The sequence below is a fragment of the Echinops telfairi genome, unplaced genomic scaffold (genome assembly GCF_000313985.2).
Source record: "Echinops telfairi isolate 266 unplaced genomic scaffold, ASM31398v2 ScPeMD7_7468;HRSCAF=8506_0, whole genome shotgun sequence".
NCBI lineage: Eukaryota > Metazoa > Chordata > Mammalia > Afrosoricida > Tenrecidae > Echinops > Echinops telfairi.
Window position 1 is genome coordinate 40,262,263 of NW_022111369.1, and position 13,094 is coordinate 40,275,356.

Genomic DNA, 13,094 nt, shown 5'->3' on the forward strand with positions numbered 1-13,094 from the left:
TAGTCATTTGATGACATAAAAGAGGGTAAGCTAAAAACAAGGAAGGTGCGGTCAGCCATCTGAATGCGTTTGAAACATGGGTCCAAGAATGGAATCACAGATTTGACAAATGCAGTCAGCTTAATGGAGAGTACTTTGAAGGTGATAAGTTAGTTGTGTAAAAAAATTTAGATACATAGCTTTGAAAAAAAATCTGTTTTAGGGGGTACCTCCTCCTACATAGCACATACTAGTGGTTAGGCTGAAACAGGGGTACATTGTTCCTTGCGCTGTCTCATCAAAGGATCCTCATTTAGGGAATCAGCCAACTTCTGTATCACGATGAAAATTGTTCTATGATTTGTTCTGGGTTCCACTGCTCTTTATGTGTGACAAAATGGTCCACATTGGTACCTTTGCCCATCAAAGAATGGGCATATACATGGTTAATCTTCTAAAGAAGCACCTGGTGAAGGCTAGAGCTAGGAATGTGCTGATGGCAAACGTGTCACTTAGAACTTGACCAAAAGTTTTGAACTGTAAGAAAACGAGACGGGAATTTAACTTTGAACTTAAAAACCCTGCTGGAGAATATAATTTAATGAAAATTGATAAATGTGAATGAAATCAAGCAATCACCCATCTTTTATGAAAAAAAATGTATAAGTACGTTTTTGGAAGTAACCAAAATGCGCCACTACAGATGAGAAATGTAGGGTTCTCTTTAGCACCATCTCAACTGACTGTCAAAGAAGTCATTGCCAACTCAGTGACTCTCTAGCCTTATAAATACGATAATTTTAGTGGATTTACATCACTGCAAATCTTAGAGAAGGGGTTGAATCACAAATATCTTCACAGTGAAGACTGCGGCTATAAATGAATGACATGAGCCAGGTTGGACCTGCCTTAACTCAAGAGTTGGTATGTATATTAAAGAAAGAGCATTAACTTTTCCTCAGACATTAGGCCAGACAGAAACCTAGCTTTAAGGTTGTCATGTATTTAAAATTTCAAAATAAGCCAATATTCTTAAATGAATACTTTTCAAATACTGGAAAATATTTCTAATTTTTATGCAAGACTGCTAGTTGAAAGATTGGGGGAGGGGTCAAGTCTATGCATAGGAACCTCAGAAGAACGTCTTAGTGATAGACATCTGAAATATCAGCAATTCGCAAATCCTAGTAGTTTTATTCCAACTCATATGAGGTCACCATAAATTGGAGCTGGCCCAATGGTAATTTGTTACTGAACTAAATAACAAATGCTTGCAGAAAGGACATGCTAAATTGACCAGCAATTTTTAATCTTTGTTTAACAGAAATGCTTCTTTCTTGAAATTTTATTTCAGATGGTTCAGATCGCATTACTAATTGCATGTGCTAGCAGAGTGGAGTGTGTTCTATGAATATGTATTTTCAATGTGCAATGCTTACAGAGAGCAATACGGAAAGGCCAGACTAGAAAGTGACTTGATAAAGCTACAGGGAGTAAACACTGGAATTACTTAAGGTATGTCATTCCTGATGTTTATGACTTACCAACTTTGTTAGAAACATGCATTGTCAAATGATAGTGATATTTTGCCTATAGCTCTGTGTGGCCATTTTTAATAGGTGATGATGTCATCCATGTCAAACATCATCCATGAAGTGTCCTTAAAAGTTTGAACCTAGTCACTTTTGTGCTATAGGAATTAAAAGGTGTCTGTGCATTGTCTGGGCAGAAGAGTCAGTGGAATACCACTGTCCTCTCCCTGAGTCTACATCAGCAATTTGAGCAGCAGTTGTTCGAGTCGGTCTGTTGTACTCAGTATTGTAGTAAAATGTAACTGGGGCTAGTGAACCCAAGACAAAGCACTCCTATGAACAATCCCTTTGGAAATTGTCCTTTCTTCACAATAACTATGAGTACATCAATAATACAATTGCTGGCTGAAAGTGTGAACAGAAGTAATGCTATAATTACTTATATAAAAAGAAAATGTGTCTTGTAACTTCAGGCTAATAAGGCATATGTATTTCACTCTAATTTATGAGCATTTATGTCAAAATATAATGTTCTACACTTTATGAAAACTTGATTGAAGACTACATGACACAAGTTAGCAGGCACGTCATGAAGTCGGCATTAATTACTATTATTTATTTTCTAAAAAAGAAATATAAAGAATGTGTCACCTTATTCTTCCCTCTTTATTCAAATTGTTGCTGGTAGGTCCTCTTACCACCAATGAAAAACCAAATATATTCTTTATCCTCCTAATTTCCTAGAATATTGTCTCTCTGAAACTGTCAACACAAGATTATTTGACCAAGATAAACTTACATGGTTTATGTAGTGAGTGTACAACTATTTTGATGTGATTAAGCTATTGAATTGAATTGTATGATAGGGGAAGTATATGCTGATAAAACTATTGGAAAAGAAGAAACAGAAAAACAAAATAAAGAAATGGATGGAACAGTGGCTATAACAATGGCCTAAAATATAAACATTGTTAGGATGGCACAAGCCTGGGCAGGACTTCAGTGGGTTGTACAAAGAGTTGCTGTACATTGGAACTTATCCTTGTATTTTTCTTGTTGTTAAGTGCCATCCAGTCACTTCTGACCCATAGTGACGGTATGGTCCATAGAACAAAACACTGCCCTGACCCGCACCGACCTTATGCAGAACAGGCAAGGGTGGCATACGGTCAGGAGAGACCAGTACCTGGCAAAGGATATCCCATTTGGTGCGGTAGAGGGAAAACAAAAAGGAGAAATGCCCTCCACAAGATGGGCTGACACGCTGGCTATCACAATGGGCTCAACCACAGGAACAATTGTGAGGATGGCACGGGGCCGGGCAGGGTTTCCGTCTGTTCTGCACAGGGCACAACCAGCATGATGGCACTGAACAGCGACAACAACAACAACAGCAACAGGCCACTACAGGCATTCGGGCCTCACAGATGTCACATGGTTTGCTATTGGAGGCTTTAATATCCATTCAGAATAATTTCTCATAAAAGCATGTGCTATTCCCCCCATCTGAGTTGTAGTTTGACAATTGTCATAATAGCTAATTTCTCATAATTCTATTGCACACACAATAGACCACATTCACTCACCTGCTGCCAGTGAGTCCATGTTGACCCCTGTCAACCCTAGAAGACAGGGTAGAACTACCCTTGTGGTTTTCTTAAACTGCAATTGTTTACTGGAGTAAAAAGCCTCATCTTTCTCGTGAGGAGCAACTGGCTGTTTTGAACTGCCGACCTTGTGGATGGAAGCCCAAAGTGTAACCACTTGTAGACATAACCTTTATATGCACTAGGAGACCAAAAAGCTCTTGTGACTCCTCACTTTATTGTAAAAATCAAGTCATTATAGTGTTCTGAAACCAAGCCCACAGTCTCGCGGAGGTCTTCTGGTTGTTAATTACAGCACCTATTTTGCTCCTAAGCAAGTCTAGATGGTCTCTGTTTTCATTCTGATTGCGAGGCTTGTGACAGTTCTTTCCATTCTGGCATCTAGGAAAGACCAAGGTGACATTGGTGAGAAAGTTGCCTTGTGATACTATCATTATCAGTAATTAGCCACAGTTAGTAAGCTTCTATTAATCAAACCCACATCTGGAATGACTTAAGTAATTTTGTGAGATGAACAGGGTTGTTTGCAAAATTTAAATCATGAAAATCAGCTTCGTGTAACGTTGCAGAAGAAAAAAAGCATTAGCATTAAAGCATAAGCCATCATATTCAATTAAAACTAGTGTCTATAAAATTAAATGAATTATTAAGCAAAAACTGTATAATATGTAAGTAAAATAAACTGATTACAGCAATACTATCTTTGATAAAATTGTAAGTTCCCAAATAAAACCATTTTAGACATGTTCTACCTATGTGTCCCTCATATGCTAGTAAATGAGATGTCTCATAAAATTCTGTATATACTGTATATAAAGAGGCAAAGATGAAAGGGGAAGAAAACCTCAGTTTCAAAGCATGTTTATATGAATAGTTGAAATTTTCAGACATGAGGGTAATGGCAAATATTTGAGGAAGAAAGGGTACAAAGGTGATAATTCAATTAAAATATTAAGCTTAAAGATTTAAATCAAGAACGTTTTCCTTTGATTTTGATAGGAAAAACAAAGCATTCTGAGAGGAGGAGGAAGGATGAAGAGCCTTTGCCCCTGGTCAAATACCCTTGCCCACAGGAACATCTATAGGACCCTATCCTAAATTGGAAGTTCTAGACCTCCTGGTTGATAAAGAAAGAAACAAACTTTAGAAATGAAAGCATTTCTTCTAGCTATAGAAGAACCAGGACAAATATTCCAGAGGGCTACTAATCCATTTTTAAAAGCCTACAATTTGAAATATTTACTTTTCAATTTAGAGAAGTTTCATTACCTAGAATGAATTGTTCCTTTTGACTCATCTTGATGTTAATAGACTCCATTATTCTATGCTGTATTTAATTTTCTTACTACTTGATAAAATTTTTCTAAGGGACTGAATTTATACCTAAATGTATTGCAGCCCCTACTATATCTGTTTTCTGTTCTAGATATTATAGGATGAGTGCTGGATTAAATTCAGTTGACAAGTTTTCTAATCTCAAATCTGTAATTTTCTAGGAAAGAAACATTGGGCAACTTATTCAATTTCCCCGAGTCTATTTTTACCCTCCAAGTTTTCTGCAAAGGTCAAATTTGCAAATGAAAACTTGTGATGATCTTAGAAAGTAAGATGAAGATGTGAAAGTTCTTTCAACATTCCTAAGAAGTTTCCACCACTTCAGTTTTCTCCTTGGGCTGTTATTGTTGCTTTGTCCCTGTGGAACATCTCAGTCATTGATAAAAGTTAATGAAAATTTGGTGCATTTTAAAATTCTTTCTTTTTTTTTAAAAAAAATCACTGTATTGGGGGCTCTTACAGCTCTTATAACCTTTCATACATCAATTGTATCAAGCATATTTATACATATGTTGTCAGCATTATTTCCAAAACATTTTCTACTTGAGCCCTTGGTATAAGCTCTTCTTGTTTCCCCTCCCTTCCCCACCCTCCCACCCATGTGAATCTTTAATTAATTATATATTATTATTATTATTTTGTGTCTTATATTATCCATTGTCTCCCTTCACCCACAGTTCTGTTATTAGTCCCCGTTAGTGGGGGCTATATATCCAACCTTGTGATGGGTTCTCCTCTTCTACCTCTTCCCTCTTCCCAACCATCCCCATACCCTCACGATATTGCTACTCCCACTACTATTCCTGAGGGCTTTATCCATATTTCGAGAGCTCTTATCTGTACCAATGTGTGTTCTCTGGTCTAGCCATATTTGTAAGGTAGAACTGAGTCATGGTAGTGGGGGAGAGAAAGCATTCAGGAACTAGATGGATTTTGGACCTCTGCTGAAGGTCTCCCTTAACACAAAAACACTAATAAGTCCAGCTTAATAGATACTCAGCTTCCTGACACAATTGCTGAAGACAAAATGGGTGCATAACCAAATGTGGTGAAGAGAGTGGATGGTGCCTGGCTATCAATAGATATAGTGTCTGGGGTCTTAAAGGTTTGATGTTAAACAAGCAGCCATCCAGAAGGGAGGCAAATAAGTCCACATGTAAGTAACACATTAACTTGTGTGATCATGAGGTGTCTATGGAATCAGGTATCAGTTATCAAAAGATCCCAAACAAACAGATATATCAATGTGAACCAGGGCGTTTGGAGTGGAGACCCAAAGCCCATCTGTAGACAACTGGATGTCCCCCCACAGAAGGGTTATAAAGAAGTGATGATTCAACCAAGGTGCAATGAAACACACATCATGCTAAACTTCTTAATTCATTAACTGTGACTATAACAATTCAAAAGTAATCTTAAAAAGATGACTTCATATCCAATTTACATGACTATAAGTTGTGTCATTCCTAGCACAAAAATATTTATATCATTAGCTGCTGATGTGTCCATTCCCACTCACAGTGATCCCACATGTGAGCCTAGAACTGCTTCATTGTGTTTTCCTGACAGTTTTGTTTCAATAATTCACCAGATCTTGGTGGGTTTGATCAACTAACTTTTAGTTGTTCTTTATTTCCTAATTATTTTAAATGGAGCCTTTATTATTAATCTAAGCTTGCTATGATCCTAGATATGGTGTCTCTGGGTGACTGTTCCATGAGTAATTGAAAAAGAATATGAATTTTGTTGATATTGGGTGGTTAGTTTATGAAGTCCATAAACTTGCTTTTGGTCCATTAGTGGAGTAGAAAGACAATAAGTGAGAAACAAAGAAATAATTAGTTAACAAGGATTATGTGAACAAAATTCTCTCTTATGATTATTGCATTTTATTTTTGTTTATGGTTGCTAGAGGGACCTAGGGAGCCCTGGTGGTACAGTGGCTATGTGTTAGGTAGAATGGGCATCCTATCATTCAGTCTCTCTCACTGAATGCTGCTATAAAATTTGGACAGAATGCATGGAAAAACTATTTCTAAAAAGCAAATAGTGGGAGGCAGCTAGGGAAAGATGAGCAGAATTTGAAATTCCACTAAACAGGCAGTGGCTTATTCTTTTTATTCTGTACTTCCCAACACTAATTACCCCAAACACAAAATTAAAAGAAAGATGCAGAAATGCAAGATAGTTAAAGATTCTGCTTTCTAGCTGAAGGGCAAAAAGGGGAGTCCCAAGGAATCAGAAAGTTCTAGGGATACCACAAAGTTAAGGAAGTTTGGGAAAAGAACTCATGGAGTTATATATGAGCATATGATTCATTCTTCAGCTGTGCACACATTTGCATGACCCAGAAGTCATACCCAAACCTTTAAAATTTGAACGAGTAGATATACCACTGGCCCTTGGATGACACATGCAGCCTAGATCTTAATGGAAAAAACATTTAAAAATTGAATGAACATGGAAACCCCCACCTTGAGAAGGTAGGTCAGAATTGGGGAACTGGAATAATGTCAACTTTCTTGATAGAGGTTTAACAAGACCTGGAGTCTCACGGCAGAGTACATAACATGTCCAGGATACACACCACAAATCTCAAGGACATCAGTTAAAAGTGGAACACATTGGGGAAAATGAAGAAAAATCAACACAAAAATCTAGTCAGCAAAAATATCGTTGTGTTAGCCTGTGCAGACTAGAGAAACAAATTTATGGACATTCATGTGTGTATAAGAAAGAGGTTTACATACAAGAGCAATTGAATATTGGGAAAACATCCCAGTCTAGTCCAGGTCAAGTCCAAAAGTCCGATATTAGCCTATATGTCTGATATCAATCTATAAAGTCCTCTTCTGATTCACGAATCACATGCAATGACACTGAATGCAGGAAGATCACAGACCAGTGGGTGGGAAGTCTTGTGGATCCAGTGGCGTTGTAAGCATCTCAGCACTGTTGGGGGCCTCTATGTGGCTCCTCTCACTCAGGGCACTAGCGGGGCACTAGTGTGCTCCATGTGTCTTCTCAGCTGCAATGTTTCCCAGGGAGTGAGTGTGTGTCCCGCCTCCAACAGGCTATTTAATCTCCTTAGGGCCTCCAGCACCCAGGGCTGTATCAGGGTAAGTTCATGAGGCTTCTCCTCAAGGATGTCTCACAGGGAGTCAGCCTTGTCAGTAGAGTGTCTCCAAGGGAGTGAGTAGCGAAAAAGAGTGTGTTTCCCACTTCCAAGGAAGAAATATTGGAATTCCCAGAATCGTCAGAGAAAGGCCATGCCCACACAGAGACATCATTGTCTATAACCCGATTGACAGACTAGAGTCCACCCCTTCACTCTTAATCCTCTCAAGTCCCAAATTGACACCAGATTATGTAACTACCACAATCATCTAGGTAAAAGAAAGATTTGCTTCAATGATTGGATAAAGGCCAACAAGATCATTTACTGCTAGAATACATGTGCAAAAATAATTGTTCAAGAAATTTTTCACAGAGTAGAAATAAAACCAAAGAAACTAAAACATAAGGAATGAAGATAAGTTTTTCATTGTTATTTACATAATTATTATAGCAGCTTTAGTTACAATAGCTACACACAATGAAAATCAAGGAGTCATCATGCCTGGAGCTAAAGTCCTCTCTGGGCTTTGCAGCTCTGTGCAGGGATGTCGTTCTTAGGGTTTGGAGGGCCAATCGGGGATCTAGAACCCCATTCTCTAGTTTTCCTTCTTGGTTTGCTTCCGTGTGGGCGTGGCAGGCTGACCCCTCTCCCCAACCTGCAGGTTTAGTGTCCTCTGTAGCACATACTTCTGAGGAAGACCGTTCATGAATTGCTCCATGTGGTCACATTGCCCTCAAGGTTTGATGCGCCATGGTGGGGTCTGCATGCACATTTCCAAATCTGTGGAGACATAACCAATACTCCCCGCACCATGTGGGTTAGTGCCTTGCTCCTCCAGTGCCCTCATCCCACGCACCCTTTTCCCCCATTTCCCCCCTCCCCCTTACCCCCTTACTTATTCTTTATGTGGGAATGATATGTACAAACTTGGGTTTGGCCTGTCCCCCACCCAACTGCCTGTACTGCTGGAGCATGCCATGACAGAGGCCAATACTGGGAAACATGATGGGGAGTGAGTCCAGGCTGAGCCTCCCACAGTGGGGTGAACCAAGAACATAACAGATCAGCAATGGGAGCAAAGCCAAGCCACAAAGCCTCTGAGGACCCCCTAAAATAAACTTCAGGCTAGAGGAGCAGTTCCCGGAGCCCCCCAGGACTAGTGGGGAGATAGTTATGAAGGTCAGTGGGCAGACCTGGAATTATTGATGCTGTTGGGTTGGGGTATTTTTTGTTGCTAGTTATTATTATTTTTCTTCATATAGTTTTTCCTATTTCTTTTTTTCTGTTTTTATTCACATTTTTGTTTACTTTCTGTATTATGTACATTATTGTTGGTCTGTCTACCTATATTAGATAGTCTTGGGAAGCAAGCCTGAGGAGAAAGCAAGGGGCCAAAGGTTCTAGAACGACTTAGAGGGACCAGGAGGTGGGGGGAGGGAGCAGTGAGTAAGCAATGCCATAGACAGGGAACAATGAGGGAATTAAAATCAACAAAGGTGGAGGATGTAGAGATCCTGTGGGTGTTGGAGCAGCAGCAATCTAGCTGAGAGGAATTACTAAGAGGCAGAAGAAGGGTAAGCATGATGGTGGGGAAGGAAGAAGATAAAAGGAAACAGAGCAAAGTTTTAAGAGGCAGTTATGGATATAAACAGGTATAGAGGTATAAACAGGTGTGCACTTACATAAATTCATGAAAATGGCAATATTGGCTTAGGTATATATATTTATATGGCAATATATTGAAGAAGTGGACGAACTTTGGGCTTCTGCTCAAGTCCTCCCTCAATGTAAAAACCTTTTGTTCTAATAACCTGGCATTCTGTGATACTCACCTTTCCAACAGGATCACTGAAGACAACATGGGTGCACAAATAAATGTGGTGAGGAAAGCTGATGGCTCCTGGCTATCAAAAGATATAGCAGCTGGGTTCTTAGAGGCTTGAAGTTAAACAATCGGCCATCTAACAGGGAAGCAACATGCCCCCATGGAAGAAGCACACCAACCTGTGTGATCACGAGGTGTTGACTGGATAAGGTAACAGGTAGCAGAAGACCCAAAACAAACAAACAAAATAACATATTGTTGAGAACAAGGGGGTGACAGAAGAGACCCCAAACCAATCTGCAGACAATAGGACATCCCCTCACAGAAGGGTCACAAGGAGGGGGTGAGTCAACCAGAGTGTAGTATAGCACCAATGAAACACACAATATTCCTCTGCTTCCTGGAGGATTCCTCAGTCCCCTATCATGACTCCAGTCCTGTCTTACACTGTGGGCTAGGCCAGAGCATATACACAGGTATAGATAAGAGCTCAGGACAAACAGAATCCAAGTCAAATAAACCCCTCAGGAACAGAAATGGGAGTACTAATACCAGGAGGGTAGGTGGGGATAGGAGTGGGGAAGAAACCACAGGGGAAGAGAGACAGCGGTTGGTGTAATATAAAAATAATAATTAATTTATAATTTATCAAGGGGTCAGTAGGGTTGGAGGGGGAAGGAAGGGTAAAAAGAGTAGCTGATATCAAGGGCTCAAATAGAAAGTAAATGTTTAGAAAATAATGTTGGCAACGTATATACAAATATGCCTGATATGCTTGATGTTATAAGAACTGTAAGAGCCCCCAATAAAATGATCTTTAAAACAAACAACAAAATAAACATATGACCAATCCAAATGTCCATCAATAGGTGAATGAGTGAACTGATTGTGTTTGTGGTAATTATATAATTTCATGTCAACTTGATAAATAAGTATAGGGGTGGAGTCTAGCATGTCAACCAGGTCACATCCTGATGATGCTTCCCTGAGGATTCTGGAGATGCATCTGTCCACCACAATTGGATCCACAAGAATTTTCACGAACCAGCCTATGATCTTCCTGCATTCTGCATCATTTCAAGTGTCTACATGAGTCTGAAGACGAGTCTATGGCCCAGTATCTATGGGCTAATATTAGAGTTATGGACTTGATCTGGACTGGACTGGGATGATTTCTCAATACACAATTGCTCTTTGACATGATGCCCTTTCTTACACACATATGAGTGTCTCTGGATTTGTTTCTCTAGCTACCTGGACTAACACAGTGTTACAGTCACACAATGGAATAATAATTAGCAATGAAAAGGACAGCATGCAGATATCTCAAAATAATTATGTTGTGAAGGAAACCAGCTGAAAAAGTACATATTGTATGATATCATTGATACCAAATTCTAGAGAATGCATAACTATAATAACAGAAAACAAATCATGTTTACCTGGGAAAGGCCAGGGGCATAATAGAGGGATCACTAAGGGACAAGAAAAAAACCCCGTTTTGGGTGATGGTAGTATGTCACAGTTCCTACTGTTAGTTACTATTGAGTCAGCTCCAATTAATGTTGACCTCAGGCATGATAGAGTAAACATTGTCTGGTCTTGCCCTTTCTCCAGATAAACTCGCTTTACTGGCATCCCCAACATTTTAATATGCTTTATTTTAACTTTAATTTTCTTTAAGACTCTTATTACTCATAGATTATGTTACAGTGTGTAGTTGGTTTTTTGTTTGGGGATTTTCTTATCTTCATACCATTGATTTCAAGTTTAATTGCATTGTGCTCAGAGTATATACTTTGTATGATTTTAGTTCTTTTTTAAGTTTGCTAAAGTTTGCTTAGGATCCTGGGTGGTCTGTTTTCCTGACTGTTCAATGAATACTTGAAAAGAATAATAATTTTGTTGGTATTAGGTGATTATTTTATAAAGTCTATGTGGTAGTTACACAATTTCATGTCAACTTGATACATGGAGTGAAGGGGTAGAGTTTAGCCTGTCAATCAAGTCATGACCTGATTGTGCTTCCTAGTGGGCGTGACTTTCTCATGCGGATTATGGGACCTTCATCTCTTCCTCCCTGCAGGTGGGACACACACACTCTCTCTTGACTCGGCCATCAGAAGGGTCACTCTCTCTGTCACACATATGTGAGTGTCAATTAATTTGTTTCTCTAGTCAAACTGGCCTAACACATTATGGTGCCTTGTGAGTGGAGTACTAGAGAAACAAATCATAAAGATGGAGAGTGGGTGTTTGTTTGAGCTCTGCCTTATGGTAGTTTATCATCTTTGGCTAGCCAGAGGTTAGATATGTCCATGCAGTTTACCGGGTTGTTTGCTAAAAATAAATAGGGGAAGTTAAAGTTTGATTATTTTCTTTGGTTGTTGTCATTGGTTATTCCTGTTTGAAATGGTGAAAATGAAAGTCATTAATGTATATTTTAGGCTCAGGGGAGAAATTACCCCTTGAATTTCTCAGATAGCATGCTGTGTAGTGCAAATGGCTGCCAGAAGGCCCCACCCTGGCTTGATGCAGTCAGAGGTCAAAGGCCATATTTTGTATCAATGGAATAGTTTAGATAGGAATTAAGATAAGATAGATAAGGGTTGAACTTGACTGTTTTAAGAATGAAGTTTAGGATCTGGCTGTACCAGTTTTATACTTCAATTGTTATTGATACAGTGATTGATAGAAATGATTATTGTGAAGTATAATTAAAGAGTTTATAAGTTCACTGTTTCAGCCATCAGTTTGAATCTTTAAATGGGTTAGGACATGCCTGTGAAGGGTCTCTGAGAAGATAAACCCCACCCAGTGCTTTGGAATACTCAGGATATTTGCATTGGAAGAGACTCTCCTAGGGGCTGCTGATTGAAGAAAACAGGAAAATTTGGCTTTTTGAAGTTTGAACTAGTAGTTTGTGCTTGAGGCTAGAAAAATCTGGAACCATGAAGAAACTCTCCTCTTTAGGACTGAATGTTAAAGGGACCCTTCAGGCAGCCTGAAATCCTTGCTAGGTGACCACTTGGATCCACTAGTTGAGTGGAAGTGGGAGGAATACAGCAATAGAGAGATGGGTTGAGTCTGGCGTGGACCTGGTTTACAAGATCTAGAGGAAAGGGTGAGAGTGGTTGGCTGGTTTGAAATTCACAACTTAGTCCAAGGGGACTAGGGTTGTTGAGAATTTGTGATGAGGCACATGTTCTAAAGGTGAGGCAGTCAATGGGCACCCTGGTGAGGCTGAGTAAGACAGCCCACATTGAGTTGATGAGAACCTAACCAGATGAAGAAAATATTTTTTAGCCTGTGAATTGGTGCATTTTGCTGCTGACTTTATGGATGGCCTGTCCTGATTTGACTTTGCTTATGGATGCAGATTTCACAAGGTTCCAACTGGAATGAAGATTCCTCACATCAAAGAACATGCTTGTCGCCTCAGAGCACTGGGTTGATATAAGTGTGCAGGTTAGAAATTGTATACCCAAAATTGGGTGGATAAAGATATGAAGTGGCTGGCTTACAAATTTTCATAGATGGGGGAATATATTCATAGGATTATAGGATTAAGGTGTAGATGTTCACTAAACTGCAATTGTTAGGCATTGAATATATATATTTTTTGTTCATTTATAGAATGTGATGTTTAAACGAGGCTGGCGCATTTTGAATTGTATACATTTCAGTTTTATCCTGTT